Raw genomic sequence first — 23,882 nt, forward strand, 5'->3', positions numbered from 1 at the left:
GAAATATTGATAATATTTCTTTTACTTCCTAAAACATATAGAACTGGAACATTTTGCCAAATTCACAACAAAATATCAGACATTTTTGCCCGAAATGATACATGCTGAAGTCTCGTCAAAGCTGTACAGGAGGAAAAGGTGATGTCAGAGGATGAGTCAATGCATGCTTGGGTAGCACTGACAGAACTTTAATCAAAATCTACAGCTAGAAAACAGAGGAATGGTATGAGCCACACTTTAATTCGATTTTGACATGTTCATACTGTCTTCAGAGGTTTCAGACATTACCTCTGGTTAAAATCTGTAGAATTTGCTATGGAGTTTACCCAGAGTCCAGTGCATGCCTGAAAGAAGCTTTAATGAAATTGCTGCCGAAACCTTCTCCAGGCCAGTGCCAAGGTAAATTCTGATGCGACATGTTTTTAAAGGCACCTATTTATCATGTGGGCTAAATAAATGTTACGTGAAAGGTCGAAAGAGGTAGGACTGGGAGACTGTAAGAGCTCTCAAGTGGACTGTTGATATCACATTCAGATATACAGTATACTGTTGTTACATACTTTTAGTTTCTCTGATTCCCAGTGGAGTGAAATTACAGTATTAAAAGCTGCTTTCAGACAAGCACTGAACCCTGTGTTTGTGGTGATAAGAGCTGACAATGATGTCGAGCAGCTGTAAAAAACATCATTTGATCTACGCTGCGGAGTTAATACATCACTTCCTGTCTGTGCATGCTGCACCCGGCTGCCCCACCTCTCGCCTGGATAACGCTGAGGATTTGATGCTGTTGTGAACGCATCTGTGCAGAGATCCTCCAGCCCTGTTGTGCATGTGTGAAAGGCGGACTGTGGGTTTAGTCCATAGCCAATTCTCTGGATTTTACCCTGAGGTAATGTCTGAAAAAGGCTAAAGTAATACTTTCTAGGATCTCTTCAATCCAAGTTAGTGTTTTTGTTAAATAGAGTTAAATCATTGCTTTCTGTATTTGGTGCTATTTTAACGGTTTAAGAAACATTATCTGTTAAGTTGAAGAATCAGCCTGAGTCACAAATGTCTCTCACAACTGTCTTTAAAAAGCGAAGGGAAATAAGAAAAGCTTGGTTGAGGCGAATGTACCCAGCTCTGATTTTTCACACCTAAATAAAAGCTCTGTACAGTGTGATGTAAAATGTGAAGCCCTTTGGAATGACCTGCTTTTCTGTACGTTTGTCATGAAATGGAATCTGATTTTCATCTAAGTCACAAGTACAGGCAAACACCTGCTTAACTCTTGCGATTCTACATGGGTTTATTATTTTTAAATCCATCGAGGGGCCCCTGCATGCTCACTTGGTGGTGCAGGCACCTGGCATACCGAGGATTGAGGCCTGAGGCGGCCACACGTTCTGTTCCAACCCAGACCTTCCCTGTGTGTCTTCCCCATTCTCCCCCCTCATTTCACACTTCGACTGTCTGTATCTTCCATCAATCCATCAAATATAAGATTCATTTATAATATTCGGACATGAATTCTGGACGGACAACGGGGTAACATTAGCCATATATGAAGAAATGCATTAAAAACACACTCAAAATATATGGAGCCTTTAGGTGAGGGATGGAGCCAGGACATAACTTAATTTGACTTTGAAGATCACATGTTTTGGTTAACTATCATCCAGAGGGCTTTCCAGATGATCCTTATAGATACACTGACAATCCTGGGAATTTATTTTCTACTCTGACGTTGACTGTCCATGCAGAAAAAAGCCCAAATCCTGATGTCCCTCCACCATGCTTCCCCTTTGGTGTGATGCTTTCATGTTGATCTCCAGTGGTCCCTTTACACAATGTCCTTCCCAACCGTTCAGTGTTAGATTAATCAGCCCACAAAACATTTTCCTCAGTGGTACTGGTGGTTTCTTTGTCAGAACAGCAACTCACCTCACAGAGACACTATGGGCCTGATCTACTGAAGGTTTGCACAGGTAAAAACATTTGCAAACTTGATTTAACCCACAAAAAAACATGCGAGCTGATCTACCAATGGTGCACACTGAAGATTGCTTGCAGAATAACACGCGCTGTCCATTTAGTCCATTTGCCTTAATGAATATGTATTATCAGACATTTTTATCCCAGTGCGCAAAATATTGGGAGGAGTGGATGCGAATACTTTTCAATTTATCACACGCATTGTTATTGACAAAGCCTGAAAATATGTGCGGTGATTGTGACTGCGTCTAGAGGTCAGAGGCATCCCTTCCACCGGCCCCCCACCTGTTTTATTTACTGAGGTTTTATTATGAGCTCTGTTCCACTAGCATCTCCAATTCCATGGCATTAAATTTCGCTTTGGGCTTGCAGTCACTCTGCTCTCTGTAATGCTCCATGGCGGGAACCAGTAACGGACGCAAAACACCTCATTTAAATCCTACTGCCTCTACCATGTTTGCACCTGTTATCATTTACTTAATTATTTTCAGTAGATCACCTACAAAGCGCCCACCAACCAAACGTGCCATCTGCAATAATGCAAAGACAATTTAGCACTCTGCTTGGCGAATCCTAGTCGGGGGAGTAGCCACAATGAATCAATAAATCATCCTAGACAGTTTGTCTGACTATGGACTGATGAATTTCTTTGTTAACTATTGATCCTCTGAGTCTTGTGAGATGTCCTTTGTGAGTCCTGATTCACAGATGATTCTTGTGAACAAACTCAAAATGTTTTCTAAGTCACAGTATTGTAGCTTTCATTGAATGTTGTGTCTGAAACCTACACTGTGAATGTTTTAATGTATTCAATATGGACAGCACAATGCTTTGTCTGTTAGTTGTTCAAACAAATTTTCTTTGAACAACTAACGACTGATGAAAGTCTTGCTTTGACAATACTTTTGTTAAATGTTGTGACTTAGGACTGTCATGAAGTGGATTCCACTTTGATTTTCATTTGCATGAACAGACGCCTGAATAATCCTGTGTTTGAGCATCAATATCACAGCAGTGAGACTTAATGTTACCTGTGAAAAGCTGAATACAAACACAGCAGCAGAGATCCTTTCAGCAATGGAGTGAAAGTATGAGCATCTGAGGACTGGTGGGTCTATTAGGGTGACAGGGGGACAGTTAGTTCCTTTACAGATGAAATTGACGAGGCCATAGACAGTAAATAAAGATGGATGACATGTCTCTACTTGCTCCCGATGTAAAAAGGTTATGTAATTAAAATTATGCCAAAATATTCTGGTGATGTCACTTGAAACCAGTCTGCGTGATCGAGGAGTTTAGAAGCAAATACGATATCCCGCAAAAAAAACCCCTGCTCAACTAATACCTCTTGTGCATCAATATAAGCTACTGTACGCAGGTTTTTTCAAACCAGGATGATCCTGCTAAAAAACTTATTTCCAAGGAGTTGCCTCTCTGGTTTTTACCCGTTGTGAAACCTGAGGTGCTCTCTCACCTCGCTGTGTTCCCAAATGAACGCATTCACCTAGGTGTCACGTTTCCATCACTGCTTATTGGAGCTGATATAACCTGTGTCTACTGCAGGGTCATTTGACCTGCCAGTGAATACCGTTTGTGTGTGTGTTATATCAGAAAATACATCAGCATAAAGGGAACTAATCTAGTTCTACATGAAAATAAAAGACACCATCTTTGGAAAATTGTATTTGGTCTTTACTTTGACCTTTTAGTTCGGTGTATGTACGATCCATTTAATTGGGGGAGACAGCCACCAGGGGGTGATCCATATATTTTGGGTTCACTTTTGGCGAGCTGTTCCTCTTTATACAGAGACTATGGAAGAGATCGGTTGATCAATAACCGGAGAATGTGTTCTTTCTTGTGCAGTCTCAAGTGGCAGTGAGCAGGCTAACTAACCTCAAGTCACCATTAGCTGAGGGTCAGGTGCAGGGCTAATGCAGTGATTTAACTCAATATTATTTCTGCTACTTTGTCTAAAGCATGTTTATTTGTTGCATGAGACATGGGAGCTCTTTTCCACCATGAGACACCTTTAAACCAAACAAATATTTGAGCCTACGAGTATGATTCCAATTTGGCCGTTTTAGTGTGCACTGCTTCAGGCAGTTAGCTGTAACGTTTATTTCCAGCACAAAAGGTTAGTGACAGTTGCGGAGGCTGGGTCTGCAGGGCTGGCACAGACGCACTCAAGGGGACAATTAAGTGCAATTACTGTAGCTCCTCATATAAAACTGAACAAAACCTTAGTACAGATCAATGAAGTGTTCACTCTAAACAGTTCACCAGAGTCTTAATGACATCCTACAAGAAGGTTCTATACTCATATCTGCTCAAGAATGCGTCTCCTAGGAAGTACAAAAGTAAAGGACAATTCCGCCACTACTGGGATGACTCAAAAAAAACTCTGACATAAGTAATTCAAAATATTTGATCTGTAAAGTAACATGTTTATTTGATTCCATGCCCCTGTGCAGAAATTTAACCTACATGTAAACAAGCTATACAGAAAACGACTTACATAAAATTTCACAATCAGTGACTGTCTATTTCATATATTGTATTAACCCGTATGATCAAGAAAACATGAGAATATAACCACAGCTACCACACCTCCTGTTATGTATATGCTGTTGAAATGCTTGTGTATTGTCTTTGCTTGCTGTCTGCTAGTTGTTTATCTTGTGGGGTGTTATGTGTAACTTCAGAGGACTACAATACGCTCTAAAGGGATATTTCACTGAAACATTTAAATTCACTCACTATCTACTCACCACTATGCCGATGACAACACAGGAGCAGTATGGAGGCATGGAGTGTATTTTTTCACAGTTTTTTTTTTTTTACGTCTGAAGGAGTCACCAGTTCTTCAATTGTTTTGGCTTTGGCTGCAATGCTGTTTACCCCTGGGACTCCAAAAGTGCTTCTGAGGATTTAATGTTGCAGTTTCCAGATGTCTCTGATGTGTCATGAGAGAAAACATTTAAAAAAGAACTCTCTAAATTCAATCAATAAATGCTAAAATATCCTAATGTGTTGTCCAACACTTGATCGTACACTTCCCATCATGCAACTCAATAGTATCTTTCCCTAGCCCCTTAGGGGCTGATAAACGTCCTTCAAGCACATTCACTTTTTAACAGGGGCAGTGGCTTTCTGTTGCAAAACCCATTATCGTTCACACGCAAACACACACACTCACACACAAACACACACAAATACACGCACACACACACAAACGTGAATAGACCTTTATAAAACCTCATCAATATGCTGAGCGGCTCGTGCTACGGAGATTCTCCGGCTCTGTTCTCACATGATCTCATCCAGACATTCACAGGAGTTTGAACAAGCAGGCTGACTGGAGAAAGCCCGGAGCCTTTTACTCTGACATTAGCCCTTCCACAGAATGTCAGCAAATATCAGGGTATAATTATTTTAAGTCTGAAATTCTAAATCATCAATTGCGTCTATACTCAAGTTTAAATGTGTGAGATGCAACAGCTAATCAGCCCTGAGAATAAAACTCACGGGACTCAGGTCCGACCCCGCGTTAGATGATCAACCTGGCCACTGGTTAGCCTCAGATAGCGCTGGAAATGAAATGACCTGCAGGTAAAACACAGGGAATTGGCCACCGATTTTCACACAGTTTGCCTTTCACACATGCACAACACAGCGGGAGGGTTTGTGTACTGACACGTTAACAACAGCGTCAAATCTTCCGCATTATTCAGGCGAGAGGTGGAGCAGCTGGGTGCAGCGGGCAGAGGCAGGACGTGACATAATAGTTCCGTTGCGCAGATCACGTGATCATGACGCCACTTTTTTCACCTGGATATATTTTTCTCCTTGTTCTTATTTTATTTAATTTTTTGCATCTGTCGCGTGTTTGAAGCGTCATCAGATCTCCTACTGTGTTCACACATCGAATTCTCCTGCATTTCTTCTGAGTTTACACTAGGAGGCCCAGGCAGAGAAGGTAAGGAGAAACTGCGAAGCCTCTCACACGTGTACCTTTTTTTAATTGGAAAATAAGCGGACCAGAAACCGGAAGATACTCAACAACAGCATAGAACCTCTACCGCCACTAGTGCTTCGGTGGTGTCATTGCAGCTGGACTCACACACACATAACTATGAATGCTCGCCTATTGTGGCTCAAGCGCACCTATGTTGTAGCTTCGGCGAAGAGGCATGAATTGTCCTTAAGGCAATGTCCAAATTTGTGTTGGGTTTGGTGTGATTGCCACTTGCTTCATCCTCATGGAGCTGTGACACCTGCAGGCTGGGAGCTCCAGCTCCTGCTTATTAGAGCCTGATCAGAAGGTGGCACATGCCATGCTCCTGTAGCTGAAGGGGCTCTGTTGGCCTTTGAAAATACAGGCCACCGGAACTGTGTGTGTGTCTGGGGTGGAGCCAGGATCGAGAATCGGGTGCGTGTGAGTGCGTGTGTCCCTTCAATCGCTGACGGCACAGTCATAACGACCAATCATAGGCCAGTTCAACTCCTCAATGTGTTGATTTGGTGGAGGTGGGGGGTAGAGGTGGGGGGCGGGGCGGGCTGACTGCGCGGTGGAGAGAGAGAGAGAGAGAGAGAGAGAGAGAGAGAGAGAGAGAGAGAGAGAGAGAGAGCGGCAGTCTCAGTCTCCTCTGGATTCAGCATCGGTCGCTCGCGTCAAAGCTCCATCCTCGACTCACAGACACGGTGAGTGGATCCACATGAACTCTCTCTCTCACACACACACACACACAAACTCACACACACACACAAACTCACACACACACACACACACACACACACACATGACAACAGTTAACATACTTTTGACACATCATGAATACGCGTGTTGGAGCCAGGTGCTCTGGGCAGTGAAGTGTTATCAGGTAGAAGTTGGAGCAGGAGCCGCTCGTTGGTCGCGGTGAGCGGTGAAGGAGCACGCGCACGGAGTTTCGGTGTTTTCATGGGGAAAGTGAGGAAAACCACATAGTCCGCAACTTTGTATCTCAGCCCGTCACACTTCATCCGCTCTTCACGCCCGTTTACAAACAGCAACCCGAAAGGAAAAAAAACGAAGTTATCCCTATAATGTACCTCCTCCCGTTATTCCTCATTAATAGCGAAACAAGTCCGAATCCGGAGCACAAATTGACTTCTGTGTGCCAAATATGAACTTGCATGGAGGTTATCACGCGTGGTATTTCATTATAAAAAAATAGAGAGGTTTTTATTTATTCGTACTTATTCAAGAGCCCATTCATTACAACGGTAAATACAGGCTTGGATATTCGCTTATATTTGTTAAAGGCTATTTCAGCGCAGGGTGAGTAAAGACCACGTTACACGGGTTTAACGCTCTTACACGGTTAGTGTTGGCGTAGGTCTTTTTCTCCTCGGTTCGGTTATGTGTTTATTTGAACCTCTCGTCAGAAATGCAGTGGTTTTTGAGTCCCATCTGCAAAGGGAGAAGTGTGTCGGCTGAGGGAAACATTACGGCTGGGTGGCGGATGCGTTCTGTTGAAGAAGCTGTCACTGAAAACATGAAACCGGGTTAGTTCGCTGTTCCTCTGGATGGAGAGTGAGAGTCAGAGAGCGGAGCACGGGGAAGTGATGCTGATCCGCTCCGACTCACTTTCCTCTCTTTTTCCAACTCCCTCCCTCCCTCTCTTCATCCCTCTCTGGCTCCGTCTTGATCCCTCCATCTCGACGTCAGTATCTAATTAGAAGATTGCAACGTTTTTTTTTTTTTTATATATATATCTTTTTTTTTTTTTATTGTTTTCCACATGTCCTGCATCATCCGTCAGATAAGACGTTAGACCCACTTATACGACTTCGACTCTGAGTGGAAGAAAGAAATCCATTCCTTTGCTTCCCCTTGCTCTGCCGTGTGTCTGACTTATTGTTGGCGTACATCTGCTGTCTGTGTGGACTTGCTGTATTTAGTGTGGGGTAATGAGCGTCTCTGTGAAATGGGCAGTATAGACCCAGCTGGGTAACGTGCGTGTTCCCTCGCAGTGGACAGCTTGAACAGTCATGGTAGCAGGTTTTGGGGCAAACAGTGGCAGTGAACGCAGGCTGCTCGGTGTTGGATTTAACCTGCTTGGAGAGCCAGATGGGTGTGTTTGTGTCAGTGTGTGTGTGTGTGTGTGTTTGAGTAGGGGGGGGCAACATCTGGGCAGCTGTGGCAGCAGTGTTGGATGTAAAATAAGTGTAATAAATTCATATTTTCCATGTCTTCTGTATTGTAAAAATGGGGCAGTTTGCTGCAGTAAATCTGCTGCGGGTCTGTGGGAGGCTGACATCAGTCATTTTGGATTTTAACGGAAATCAGATTTTCCATGTTTGTGTTTGACCAGAAGCATTTTAGGATTTAAATTTATTGTTGTTGAATAAAGACTGAGACAAGGATATGCAGATAAGAATCTAATCAGAGTAGGAAAAAGCAGTGACCTGCACATGAATAGAGCTTAATACCAGTGAAGTCTGTTTGATGGTTTGATGAATTTCCATGGAAAATAGGGATTCATTAAACTAAAACCTTCATATATAACCTGGTAAAACAAGTCATGCCTGTGAAAGTAAAACAACAACAGGAGTTTGTTTTAACACCGGCTGACAAAAGATACAAATTTGGTTAATATATTTACCATCCAATGTGAGAAGATTTTTAGGTTATTAGTCATTAATTCTCTAAACTTGTGAATTGTAATTTAGTGAAACATTGGAACCCTGAAGAGACCACAGGGATCCGTAGCCCTGTTTGGTGATTCCTTTCTTTCTCCATTGATTTATACTTCAGAGGAATTTGGGGTTTCCCAGCATGAGTGCAACTGTGGATGGGCCTTGGAAATGTGCATAGCACTGGCATCCTTCACCCACATTACCGTACGTGGCCTGAGTCAGTCCTCACATTAGACATTCCTCACTGACTCAGATAAGCTCCACGCAACCTAACGGCCCATCACTTACATTTTTCAAAGAGCAAGAGCCAGAAGTAGACTGATGTCTGGTCTGCACATAATCACGTGACTGCTGCTTTTAGCCTGAATAGAGACTCCATCGCCTGAGCACTGTCCACCTGTGCACTCTGAGTGACCAGTCGGATTCTGCTTTGGTTATAATTGAATTGAAACATTTCTTTCAGTGTTCCTTCAGTGTTACACTGTAAAACAATTACTTAATGTGAATTTAAAGTTTTAAAATGTATAATCCGAAGTTATTTTTAGGTTGTAATTGTCAGATAACAGACTTCCCAGCATGCATTGCATTCCTTTTTAGGCACGATGGAAAAATGCATTTTGTGTCTTTGTTACCGTTACTCCAGGAAGTATTGAATTCTGACTCCTGTGAACAAAGCCTCAGATCTTTGTACTGACTGCAATAAAAGGTTTCAACATTCGAGCTATATTTTTAAATGTCAAATGAAATTTTAAGCATTTACGGCAGTAAGGGAACATAGGTATTTAAGTCAAGTCAATTTCAAATGTACTAGAATTTACTGAATGTTTTATTGCTCAACATTTACCAGAAGACACTGAGGATTTGTAAAAAACCTTGAGTCTGATTATTCAAGACATTTCTGATGAAACACATAAACATTAATAGGTTATGTTCCTATTAACTGTGTGGATGTTCAGTCAGTGAGCGTTTGCCAGTGAATGACACTGACACCTACTGGGAAAAGATCTCAGAACGCCTGCCCCACTGTGCCTCCATGCACAAGGACGCATTTCTTTGTGACCATAATGGGCAACTCTCACAACTACAATAGAACACTTTGTTTCCCAAAGCTTATCCTCTAAAGCGAGTTGCTTTTCATGCCGGACACAAATCCCATGGTGGTCCTGACTCCAGCTGTCTATAATCTAAGGTTAATCATAACGTGCACTGGTGGACCTTGTTGCGAGTGTGCAGGAACAAAAGTGCTGCTGGGAACTCTCTTGTCTGATCACCCCAGGGTCCTGAATGTGAAAAAATGAATAATCAGCTCCACTAAACTCCCACATTCTGGAGGACTTTATGTTGGGCGTGGCCTGTGATTAGCAATAAATCAGCATCTGCATGTTTCACATTAAACAAGATGCCCATGAAAATCAAAAATCATGCTCTTTACCTTTATTTATATTTTGACAGAAAAATCATAACTAATAACCACTTGCTTTTATAAATGTTTTTATTCACATCATAATTCCACTCAGAAGACACTCAGAGAGGCACCATTTATATGGCTTCTAAAAGAGAAATAAAAGAGCAAGAACACTGATTAAAAAAAAGAAGACAAATAAGTAAAGAGAAAACCAAAAACATTATCAAGGTCTTCACAAGAATCAGAAAGAGCTTTGTGGAAGCAGACACTGACTCTGCCCGTCTCTGTTGTCGTGGTGGGCTGCTCCAAAGCCACCGAGCCATGATGGCAAAAGCTCAGTCACCTTTAGTCTTTCGCCCGGACGCAGTCACAGTCGGGTCAGTCATGCAGTATGGAGCCTGTTAACCAGTCAAAAGTTCAGTGAGATAACCCCGAGCCAGGCCGGTAAAAAACACACAGAATCACTACAAAAACCAGTGAATCCATCAGAGAGGAGAGGGAGATATTTGTCCCCCTCTCTTTGTTGTAGGTAAAAGCCTGACTTCAGCACTCTCTCCACACTGGAGGCGCTCTCTTTTTGGTTAAGGCAAACAAACAGGGCACCGCAGCAGTTAGGGCAAGAAGAGATGAAAGCCCATAGTCCTCTATATTGCTGAAACTCAGGATGGATCTAAGTATAGCAATGCTCCTGAGATGACCAGAAAAGCTAGCCTGAATGAACAAGTATTTCAGTGTGTCATTCCAAATTAGTGCTTGGAAGCAGCTCTAATGTGTTTATTAAGCAGAGTGAGGGCAGCTTCAGTTTGACTGGAAACATGGATATTTGTTTCCTCACTTGTGCAGAGAGGATGGTTTGTTGAGTGGACTTGACAGGTCCAGATGGGTTTCTGCCCACGCCTAATTTAAAATAAATAATTAGAGAAACTAGATTTCTGCGAGAGAACTCACATTTATTGGTCTTGTATATGTCTATCTACATTCTCAATGTTATTTAAGAGAGCAAATCATAAATTCAGAAAAAAGTGACAATGAGGACAGGGAAGATATGTCTGTCCCTGAAATCACTCACGCTCTGAGTTTGCATGTGATTTAAACTGTATTAGTGGCAGGAGGACAGAGTTGGTTAGGATGATGTGAAAAGAACTGGATGACAGTCATGTGTGACGCAACATCAGCCTGTAAACTGTGAACTGACTAATATGAAGATAGGATAAGAAGGTGCAGGGATGGGATGACCTCCATTTTATCAGCAGCCAGCTCTCCAGAAGAGGGAGGCACCAGGGGAAGAGGGTTTCCCAGCGTGACCGATAAGCACTAAACACTGGGATTATCTGCAGCTTGTTCAGAAGAGTTACGAGACATATTTAGGACTTACATCTTCAATTTAAATATGAGATCCTAATACAGTACGTCTTTCATCAGCTGGTTATTACCAGAAGCTTTGAATCATTAGCCTTCTGTCAGCTCTTTAATACATTCTCTCTTTCAAGCCGGAATTCTTTCATTCTTAAAGAGGACGTGTTGATGGCATCAAGTTTTGAGTGAAGAAACAGTATCTGAGATTGAGGAGATAATTGAGATAATATGCATGCTCACACACAAATGCACACGCACACACACACACACACACACACACACACACACACACACACACTCACAGACACACACAGACAAGCCTTTTTGGTGGTGTTCCACATACAATTAAAGCTAAATAAATAGATTATCAGACATGAAGATTTTAAGGGTTTATTACATTGTGTTGTAATGTAAGAGGGATTCTATGTCTTTTGTGTTTCAGTTGTACATTCTGCACTGGATTAACATGTTATAATCTAGGTTTGCTTAATTTCTTTTTATAATGAGCACAATGTTTGAAATGGCAAGGGTCTAAAAAATTTATGTATTCGAATAACAACGCAAGCTTTGAAAAAATGTATCAGCTTGTGCGTACAAGCTGATACATTTACATTTACAAACCAATGCTCCAATCAGATACCTTCGTTTCTGCCAGTGCAATTCTCTTTTTGCGAAATTAAGAAGGGATTTCTGCTGGTGAGCCTCAGCTGGCTAGAATAGCAGCAATTGGTAACATTTCAGGCTGGAAAGTTTCATTAGTAAAACGGCAACATGTTTATTTATTTGTGTTCTTTTTCAGTTATGTCAAACTACATGATAAAGAAAGTTCTATGGCATTGTTTTTTGAGACATTATTTATCGCGTGGTTCAGCTCCATTTGCAGCACACATTCTCTGGTATGTATATATTTTTCAAGTCAGTGGAGACTCAAATCGTCTGCCCTGGGCCCCAGACACATTTAGATTGTATTGCATTGAAAAGTGAAGAAAGGAAAGGCTTTTGACAAGTGAACCAGTCAGGCTCATTTTCAGTATTGACGGCACAGGCTTGACCTTCAACCTCTGACTGGGAGAGCTTCTTCCCAAAAGGCCTAATACTTAAGTTGCTTGGAAAACTGCCAGTTTGCCCAGGATCTGTTACTCTATGTAAAGTCATGAGCCTGTTCACCAGGCACAGCAACACGGGAATGCTGGCGGTGCAGACGATGTTATCAGATATCATTTTTAATGGATTGAAATGATCATTACAAACACTGAGTGCATGATGTCGTCTGACAGGGGAGCATCTCACACATTTAATTATAGAAGCTCTGGATGCTAATGAAGCCTGGAAACTGCTCTGTGTGCTAATCTATGCTGACGGCCGACAACTGCCCTGACAATGCTCTTTGTGCTCTGTATGCGTGTGTGTGTGTGTGTGTTTGTGTGGGTGTGTGCGGGGGCGTGTGAAGAAGGTGATAACACTGATACGGTACAGGTACATCGTCAGGTACATTAAGTGGATTAAGAAGCAAAAGTGCGGCTGTAGTAAAGGTGTGTATGTGTGTGTGTGTCCCTTTGATCGTCATGTTCACAGACTATTTGCTGATTCAAACAGTGCCTAGCTCTGTTTTCCTAACCTGCAGACCTCGCTCCCCACAATTGTGTATAATTGCATGGAAAGCATAGAGCGAAGGAACGCTTTAATACACCGTGAGCATGGTTGTTAGCTATCTCCTTCCATAACTCCAGGCCACAGCAGATACCAAATTGGAGTGCATATGAATAGCAGTAGCTTTTAACACGCTGCAGAAAGCATTCACATCAAATGAACAGTTTTCCTCTGACAGGTGTTCAACTGCATCTGTCTGGAAGAGAGACGCTAAATTGTTGTTTGAAGACAAGCGTCAGGCTTCCTCTCGACTGGCTTGACAGATCCTCCAATTACAGCTCTCTGGGCCAAGTGTGTCATGTTTGCAAATGCAGTAGATCGCTGTTCATCAGAGCCGGGTCAGAAGGACTGAAAAGACGTGGCGGCTTGTCGGATTTCTTGAAACTGCCTCAATGTTTTAGTCTGAAATCGGATGAAAGGCTTGTTTTAAAGCAAGATTGAAATGGCTGGCGGAGGTCAGTACGTAGTTAGAGTCTGTTATGTTACAGGAGAGTAAAACAGAGGAGAACTTTGTTGAACATTAAAATGGACTTAAGAAATGAAGCAGTGAGAGGGTGCATGGCTGTTGACGAGAACACATAAATAATCTCAGTTAGGAGTTTTGCCAAGTTAGTTGTGTGGTTGTACGACTGCTCTGAGGGCAGCAGCCTTTATCACAGGCAGCCACGGAACCTCTAAAAACAACTGGAAAACTGTCAGCACCGGCTTCTAAACTGTGATTTTAAGGTCTGCACTGTAACTGCAGCGTGCTGCCCGAAACAGATGTGTTTCAATGGTGGGGCAGCATAGCTTTAAATTGTATCACTTATTTTTCCTGTTTAAACCTTCTGGGAAAAAGCTAAACAAGCTGTTAGAACATCCTCTGACGTCCTGCCCCATTGTAAAGTCTGACTTAAAAGCAATTCCCCATCTTCACCAGCTAAATAGGTAACTGTGTTTGTCTGCAGAGTAAGTAGTGTAGAGAGGGTTCACCGGAGCTCTTTCACTGCAAACAGCTGAAGGAAATGATGCTGCTGGTTATTGGAAAACCAAATAATAAAAATGATCCTCAAAAAGTTTCTATCTATCATCCAATTCCACAATGGTCTGTCGGTCTGCCTGTATGAGGAACACATATCTTGTGCATCTAATCGGCTCCACACTTGGCACACTGAGCACTGCATGAAAGTGCTCTTAACATCAGTTAAGTAAATCATTCATCAACTTATATATAAACCACACATGTGAACATTAATAAAGCAAATTCAGGTTTATTTTATGAAAAACTATAAAACTATAAAATCTTAAACCAGGTAGGATGAAGAAAAAACCACCCACTTGCAAGCAGGAGTTTGGCTTCAGTTCGACTCTGATCAGTGCACTCAGCAGGTTGAAAACAATAGCCCCTTAGACAATAAAGGAGTAAAGACACGACTTCCAGCTGAGCTTCACAGCTTTGATGAGGCAACTGTAAAACACTGAGTTGGTATATTTAGATATGGTTTGTTTGTATGGAACAAGCTTAAAAAAAGATTGAATAACAAAGATAAGGCCTACAAGTGAGTGAGGATTGGAAACCCAAAAGATAGATTTTCTGGCGTGTATCGCTTTAAAGTTGTTATTTGTTTATGGGTTACATCACTGTCAACACCTTCACACTTAAAATTCCAACTCCAGCAGCAGAAATACCAAACATCTCTTTCCCAGTGGAGAAATGCTGCACCAGAATTTATTCAGATCAATTCTTATATTGTGTAACATTTTGTGTTGTATTGCCAAGTCTTGCACTGTCACACAGTGCCCCTCCTTCCCATCAGCTGTCTCTATCTCTATCACACTTAATATTTTGTGCTTATATATATATATATATATAGTGCAGAGTAGCTAGTGAAGCTGGAGGTGTGAGAAACTGACAGCACACCTGGGATAACTTCTTGACGGTATGGTGCTACAAAAGACAGGCTTGATATTCACAGGAACAGTATATAGCCTGTCAGACCACTGAATAGGAACAGTTTATAGTCTCTTGACCCATGTTTGCCAGGTTGGTTTCACACAATGTAAAAAAGCACAAAGACAAACACACTTGGAAACACTCTCTCTGCATGTGAGGGTTTATTTGTTTGGTTTGAAGGGCTCCTCATCATCAGGCTTTGTCTGGGTTAATTGAAGATGAAAGCAGTAGTGGGAATGAGCGGGAAAAAGCATATATGTTGGCCAAAAGTAGTTTGGAACAGAATAGTTAATAAACTCCCTCACAAACCAGCCTCAGCTGCTGTTTATTGTGTTTCAAAGTATCTGTCTCCGGGGGCTGTGGGGAACAGCTGGATGATATAAGAGTGCACGAGCAGAGGTTAGTGCAAGTTGTTCAATTTTATTCCTTTTGATTATGGTCCACTTTCATTGGATTGGATTGGACAGGACACGGCGCTGTAATAAAACCGTATAATAAAAGAGGCTGTATTTCGAGGGGAGCTTTTATAACTGTGCTTTAGATGGGCTGTCAGATTTTTAACACATTTTCTGGCCCCGTTTTTATCTTCAGTGTAATCCTCTGTGTCATTCTTTAAATAGAAAAGATTACATATTTTTCTGGCAATGTTTGAGAGGGAACCTATTTATATGTCAGTAATATGTTAATTACTCCTAAGAGGGATAATGTTCATAACAGTTTGAATCACACTTTGAGGAATAGGGGGAAGGCTGAGTTAAGGCTTACTACCTGAGGACAACAGACGACTACACACAATGTGCTCTTTACACACCATGGCCTTGTACAGAACCTATACTGCACCTCTCCATTACAGTGTTCTCCTCTATAGCTACCGCCCACTCCCAAGGCAGTGAACTGCTCACACGCTGACCTTCGGTGCATCCATTCATTTTGCCGACCCATTACTCATGTGAAGGGTCGCAGGAGGCCATCTCAGCGTCAGACAGGTAGCCAGGCAATACTCGATTTCTTAAAGCTTGAATCTCTGCATCACTTGGTACTGATCCGGTGTGAAATATGTAAATGACAACGACAGCCTCGAAAGTTTAGAAACTGACTAGGGTTAGCGGAGGTGGCTGCACTAATCTATACTGGGTGACGTTGTTTTATCTTCTGCTGGAGGTGTGAAAAGTCAGAAGCAGCGAGACACACTGATAATGTGCCGGATGCGCTGAAGCATTAACATTATATCAACTCTCCAGATCAGTGTTATCTGTTTCACTGCTGACTACTTGTACTATGACTCATCTGTAGTCTTTAGCTCATCTTGTAAATTAAATATTACTTTTATAGATAAATGTTGATGTTAGGGATATTGTGTCAATGATATCGACAGCCTTGTCTCGACCAAAGTATTTGATATTGAACCTTAAGGCAACATTCATATGACTAGGTTGTCATTTGAAATTGGCATTTTCAAACAATAATAATCTTTTCCCTCTCATGAGTCTCATTCACATTAACACGCTTGAAAATGTGTATTATGTTACCCTGGTCCCTACTGTGGAAACACACAGTTCCTGGGCAAAGTTCCTGCAGTGGAAAAACAGCTAATTCAGATGTTGAGCCACTTTCCCCTCCACAATGACCACATTGTTAAATAAAATCCTCTCAAAAGCTTGTGACTAGGAGTGCAGTGAGAGAGCACAATCCAAGGCTAATGCCATGTTAAAGAAGGTGAAAAAAAGTCCTTGTTCTGCTGTTGTCCAGATCCAAGGTCCGGGGTCATGCCCCGCCCCTCTTCAAAATTGTATGGAAAATAGGTTCTGTAGTTTGCTAGTAATCCTGTTAAAGACAGAAAATCCTTTTGTGATTTTATAACTTCCTCGGTGGAGGTAATACAAATTGTACATCATAATGTTCATGATGGCAGAATTTACTGCAGCGCTGTTGTATAAGATTATATTAACTTTAGCTGTTTGCTTATGTCAGTGCTCAGTATTTACAGGGTAGTTAACGAGCAGAGACTGACACTTCCTCCATGTTTATCAGCTTTGTCACTGACTGCTCACCAGAGTGCTTATTAATCAGTTTTGGACGTGACATAGAAACGAGTGGCCTGGGAGCAGGAGCTAGCTAAACATGAATATTTGATTGTGACTTCTGAAATAAGTAGATTTTTCTCCAAAGACCCCTCAACTGCTTCCAAATTGGATTCATCCTTTTTCGAAGCGATTAATATAAGAGGAAGCTCCGCGGTTCATCTCAGTGAGAGAAAGATGGAATGTATAGAAGAAGCCTGGGACGGGGCAACTGCTTGTTCCTACTGAAGTGAATGATTGTGCCACATCGTAGATGTTTGTCTCAGCTAGAGGTTTTGTTTTAAACAGAGCCGTGTCCTCTCTGTAAGTTTTTTACTCTCTTAACCATATCTTTGCTCTTTACACACTCATGTAAACACACGTAGTAGTTTACAAGGGTAGACATTTGCTCATTTGCATAGTAATGGCCTGCCACATTCCACGGGAGAGTGACAAAAGCATGGTCCCTGTGTATGTGTGTTCCTGCTGTTTCTCGACTCCGTGCCTGCCATAAAACAGGGTTTCTCATGATAAAATGTCCTGGTGAATGAAAGAACTGCAAACAGAGCGCCACCACAGACCCTCGTAAACACAGTCACACACAGGAACAAAAACGCAGGATTTTATACTGGTACACAAAGTCAGGCCAAAGCCTTTTAAGCAAAGAGTTGAGTTTTCTTGTAAGCACCTTAACAAGTAGATGTAATAAGTATATGTTCGTTTAACAGCTGTCTTTAAAAGATCCTTGTCCGTTGTGTACTTAAAAGGTTTTAGTGTGCTCCCTTTACCTCCAATTCAGGGTTAAGTGGCCAAACCTAACTGTGTGCTGGTAGGAAATATTATATATGTACTGTCACTGAAACTAAATTAAGTGTGTGTGTATAATAATCCCTGTGAGATTCTGCTCAAACAGCAACGAGTGAGGCTCTAATGCAACCGAAAGGAAAATACAATAACAATATAGGTTGTATAAACATAATGTAAACACAGCACAGAAGAGCAGGTCAAGTGCAACTGGTAAAGGCTGCTTGGTAAGGCCATCAGTACAGCTACACATAAACACAATTCACTCTTTGAGCATCAACACATTCTCGACTGACCGACAATTCCGACTGATTTTGGACAGTAACATTCCCTTACAGAAATGCAATGTTTGGTGGTGTTTACTATTGTTTCGAAGTCGCCTTCTTTGCTTAATTTCTTGTGTCTTTATCCACATAATACTTTTGTTAGTTAACGTGTAATGTCTTGACCATAAATGCCTCTCTGCATGCTTGTAGATTGTGCGATCCCCAGAGGCCTGCGCCAATGTGTGAGTATAAATAAGGCTTAAAAAGTAAGGCCCAGAATTTGAAATAGCTGCTGATCCGTTTTATTTGAAAATCTCCAGATTGAGACATTTGAAAAGCATGAAGTTGTCAATCGCGTTCGCTTCCTTATGGACATTTTCAGATGTGTTGCTATAGACAGATATCTGATGCACATCTAGACAAATTTGACAAAAATTGACTCTGCAAGGGAAAAAGACAAAAGTGAGACTGAAGAAACAAAATATGTCAGCGAAAATGTGTGCTGAATTAAGTGCGACACCTAGTGGTAAATTGTATCATAAAATCAAACCGGTTTGAGAATATTTACACTAAGGGCTGGCCAATTGACCGAAAATGTATTGAAACTGATATCTATAACCTTTAACCGACTTAACTAATGCTAATTTTGGTTAATTAGGGTTATACTTCCCCCACTGCGTGCATTCACAAACTGTCGGGTTTCGGCCAACACTTATCACAAGTTATTAGGACATGTACAGTCCGTGAAGTTTAATTTCTGTTTTTCTGATTCTCTCAAGATTTTCCGGGACACGTATTTGAACACATTGAAAGAAAAGGGCGACATTTTGTGGGCATACATTTCAGCTGCTACACACAACAAGAGACGTAACGCACACAGCCAGGACATCAGGGTTAAAGGGACCGGAACGACACAATCGTTTAATAACTAAATATGTGTGAAGAGCAAACGAGACGAGCCCACACACATACACACACTCCTGCAGACAGGAGAGAAGTTCTTCCTGCAGATTATGACGCAACGCAGTGTTTAAACTTCACTGTTGCAGAAGAAGCAACACCTTGTTTATCCAGGACCATAAATATGAATTCAGCAGATTTTTATGAAGATCAGCTCTAAGTGTGAGTGAAAAGAGCAGAGGAGCAGAGTCTCTTCAGATCATGAAATTGATTTAAAGTCCTCCCTGCCCTATTTACACTGTTAAAACTAAGCAGCAGTAGAAATCTTTGAAGACACAAAAGTCATGTCCTTAACAAATGTAAATTTGACCTTTTTGCCAAAGAAGGTTTTTTTCATTTTTGATTGGTTAATGGGAGAAATAACAAGCACAGTAATTAATAATTTTAAAAAAACATAGTAAGACCCTGCTCTGGTCCACACCCATAGAGGGACACACTGTGATGTCATTTTACAGGATTTCAGATCAGCCATTTCCCCACTGAAGTGTTTTGGGGTCTGCTGGGGTGTGATAGAAGATGCTCACTACGAGTCAGGTCTCCCATCCTCGTCAATCCGGCTGACCCTCCACCCCTTCTCCCCGAGCCCGCTCTGGGGTTACGTAATACTGTAAATCCTAAAGTACCATCTGGTACCAACAACACTATCCATCACTAATTGTTATTGATGCACATGGCAGCAGTCATCAGAGCTCTCAGGAAACACACACTAATACAGACACACACACACACACACACACACACACACACACACACACACACACACACACACACACACACGGTCACTCACTCAAACACAGGGAAGGCTTTGCTGCTTAACCCAAAGCACAGACTGAGACATAATGAACACACTTACTTTCTGCAAAGGTGTATAACGGGGACAAGGTCTTTGATGGATAGCAAAACCATTCACCCCCCCCCCCCCCCCACACACACACACACACACACACACACACACTTCAACTTCTATTATCTCCCCTTTGTTAAGATTAAAGCAGCTCAGGTTGCATGGGGGATTAGGCTGGTTGGGACTTTGTAATTGCTGGGAAAGGGTCACTCAGTGAGTGCATTTGTGTATATGTGTGTGTGTGTGTTGGGGTCAAGCATTGGCAGCAGGGATTACATGACCCACAATGTGCACGTCCTGTTGTGTGCTTTGTTAGTTCCTGTGAACCATGACACTCCACTAAAAGCTAGCTTTAGATCAAATGTTTATGTCCCGTTCCCTTCAAACCGTGGCTGTAATTTGGATTGCATGCAATACAACTCTCATCCATTCACTATATTATCCAGAGGGCCACACTAAACTACATGTATGTAGGTCATTTTGTGGACACACAAATACGGTTGAGAGCTTCTGCCATTCACAGCCCCACCCCCCATATACCAGTTAGCATTTTTCACCAGAGGGGACAGTGAGGAGGTGTGAGCTCTGCAGCATTTCGAGTTGAAACTATCTGTGCCCTGATGTGTGCTTTGGGTAGAGACCCTAATTACAAACAGTGCTCGATAAAAAACACATTCAAACACATTTTCACGCTCGTCCCAGTAACGGCCTTGAAAAGAGGTGTGAGTGCCAGTTGACTGATTCCAGTCACTCACCCGCTGTCACATTGTGTGTGGCTGCATCAACAAGTTCATTGATTTCCTAAAACATTGATTGACCCCGAAACTCCGGCTTTACCCACAATGGTGGTGTGCTGTTATTCACCACGCACTAAATGAATGTTTCTGAGGCTGACCAATTTGTAAAAGTGTTATATTGTTGATGTTACGCTTTGTTATTTAACTGCTGCAATAGGAGGATCACTATGGCGACCTTTCGAAATGCTGGGCGGATTTTATTCTTCACATGAGGGCGTTTCAACCTCAAAACCAGCAGCTGCAGCGGAGAAACTGTCGATTTGATGTGCCGTGTTGCATGACCAACAGGTCTAGCTGGGTCTTGCTAAAGCCTTTATGCTAAAACAGTGATGGTGCATCCTTCAGCTGGGACTTCTACGTTCACTTCTCCCCTCAGTGAGGCGTTCACCACCTTTCTGCTGCTCCTGATAATCCCTGTGGTGACCGCAGAGCTCTTTCGGCTCAGTGGAGCCCTGTGGTCTGTTCGAGAAAAGGCTGAAGTATTTTACTCTCTTTCCAGTTGCCTCAGTAGTTCAGAATGAGCTGTGCACTCAAATGTTGTAGGGGCAATATTCCCAAGACTCAACAGCAGGTTTTAAATGGAGGAAAATGCTCAAGCATTCACATCCTTTTCCAAGACTTCAATCTTTGTTCAAAGTTTGATTTCCGCCAATTTCAACTATAAAGTGTAATTTATGAGCACATGATTTTTGTTACGGCACATAAAAAGCTTTCAAGATTAAGATGCATTTATTTGTCCCAAACACATGCACAGACATGCACAGGCACACTCATGCAGGTAGGGAAATTTAACCTCTGCTTTTAACCCATCTGGTGCAGGACACACAGAGCAGTGAGCAGCCATGTACGGCGCACGGGGAGCAGATGTTGGGGGAGTAAGGTGCCTTGCTCAGGGGCACTAGACAGGGTAGGGAGAATCCTCATGGATTTTTTGACAGATCAATCCAGCTTCGTCTTTTTGTTGTTTCTCCGTGGAGTCGAACCAGAGACGAACCAGAGACCTTTTCTGTCCATAGTCCAAGTTTCTGCCACTAGTCCACCGCCTCTCCAAAGAGCACAAACATAGCTTATATTACTTACATAATAGAGTGTTTTTGAACGTATTGTTTCAACATTGTGAGCATCCAGAAGTAAACTTGTGTCTGAACTGAAAGCTGAATGTGTGAAATGCATAATCAGTTTTGTTTAGTACAACAGTGTGCAGATAAAATAAGGTGCGAGCATGCATTCAGTAAAATGAAAATGATTATAGAACAATGTGTTTTTCTGATATTCTGTGTAAAACAATGCACCTGAGCCTGTAAATAACAGCATCCCCATCGATTTGAACACAGAAGTGGAGAGGATCCAGATTGGGTGCAGAATATCCACTTATACAAAATGAACTCATTCAATTGAATAAATATTGTAGTGTAGCGTCAGTGGCACTCGTCAGAGCAGAACCCTGCCATAAAAAGTCAGTGGGTATAAATGACTGGGACTGCCGCTGCTCTCTGCTCTGGTACTTTATTGTCATAATGGTTTGATTGAACATTCAGTGCTAAAAACAATGAAGCAGTTTAGTCTTTCTCTGTTGGCAGCAGCATTATACAGATAAAGCCAGTTTTTAACACGATGCTTTGTAACTTTTTTAAAGTGACATTTTATTGTCACTTACATAAGTTATAATCTCCTTTTCCTCACACATAAAACCCCAATTTCTCTAGATAATTAAAGCCACAGTATCCATTTCTGAGGTGCGTACATCAAACCTGTGTTAGTACTGTAGACTAAATGTAGACTAAATACCTTAAGGTAAAGAACAACAGTGAAACACAAATGAGACTTCTACACCTTGATAATACTTTGTGTTTATTCATTGTAAAGGTGTTTTATCTGTGTTAATGGTAAAATGGTCTGTATTTATATAGCTTTTCTAGTCTTGATGACCACCTAGCACTACAGTACAGTTTTGCCATTCACCCACTCACACATATATGTACAGCACTTCTTTCTATGAGGGGCCATTCAGGGTTAAGTATCTAAGGGAAGAGAAGCTTGATGATTCACTGCAGGGCAAGTTTTATGGTTCTCAGTCCTTTGTTGGTTTGCAGCCGATGGCTGATTTTCAAGGGCCTCAACTGTTACTACAGCGCCTCCTAGTCTCATAACTCAAAAGTGTCTGAGCTGAGAAAAAAAGTTTGTTTACACCAAATGTCACATGGAGCACCAGAACACCTCCATTTTTTAAATAACCATTTCCAGACCCCTTTATGTATCCGGAGCCTTCAGGTTCATGTTCTTTGTCTGCGCCATCTCTATGTATTACACATCTTTATCATCCTGAGATATTTGTTTTCTTTTTGTATTTTTCAGTTCTGCGTCTGTTGCATATTTGAAACATCATCAGCATGCCCTCTAGTTTGTGGTAAATATCCTGCTGTATTTTGACATTGGCTCACTTGGAAATATCGGTGGTTTTTACTTGCGGGCTGGCAGTATAGGCTCCACTGAATCATATGATGTTTAACACTTGATGCAGATTTAGCAAACCTATAGAACTATGTCCAATCATAACTTTATAGGGTTGTAAATATTAAAGATGTATTTATCTTGTGTCTAAAGAAAGTACATTACACATTCAATTCACAATGTAAATGGGCATCTTCTCTGAACAGAATGGTTAATGGATTTAAGCCTTGAAAATATATTTGACTGAAATATCAGAAAACTGCGACCCAACATAAGATACTTTCAGACATGAACTCCAGATAACCTCCTGAAATCATCTGGTGGGGATGCATGTGAGAACACAAACGTCTACAGAGTCTGGACGATCTCCAGAGCTTTTCCTGCAGGCCAATACTCTGTCACTGGCTGTGTGAGCGGCAAGTGTACATCACAGAATGTCTTGCTTTTCAGTTCGGCGTCCATGTTATCAGATTAGAGCACCCACACTGCTTGCGTGAGCAGCACCTCCCAGGCACATGCTGCTCTTCTCGAGAGTCGGCGTCTTGCCTATTTTCTCAGCTTACCTCGTGTGGTTCACAGAAAAAAAACTGTGAAAATGATCTTTCACCACAGTTTCGATATCTGTATCTGTTGATTATGTGACAAACATAAATATGTTCAACACTTGATCCAAAGTGAAAGCATCGCAAGGTTTCTGTTGA

General features: G+C 41.8%; 1 protein-coding gene across 1 annotated transcript in view; it reads left to right on the forward strand.

Moving 5' to 3' along the window:
* The first annotated feature begins 6,556 nt into the window (after positions 1-6,556).
* LOC128455143 (cadherin-6) overlaps positions 6,557-23,882 on the forward strand; it is a 74,046-nt gene continuing 56,720 nt past the window's right edge. The window contains exon 1 of the mRNA XM_053438819.1: positions 6,557-6,678. The gene's annotated coding sequence lies outside the window, so the exon portion shown is untranslated. The remainder of the gene's footprint in view (positions 6,679-23,882) is intronic.

This window comes from Pleuronectes platessa, chromosome 13 (genome assembly GCF_947347685.1).
Source record: "Pleuronectes platessa chromosome 13, fPlePla1.1, whole genome shotgun sequence".
In the NCBI taxonomy this organism is placed as follows: domain Eukaryota; kingdom Metazoa; phylum Chordata; class Actinopteri; order Pleuronectiformes; family Pleuronectidae; genus Pleuronectes; species Pleuronectes platessa.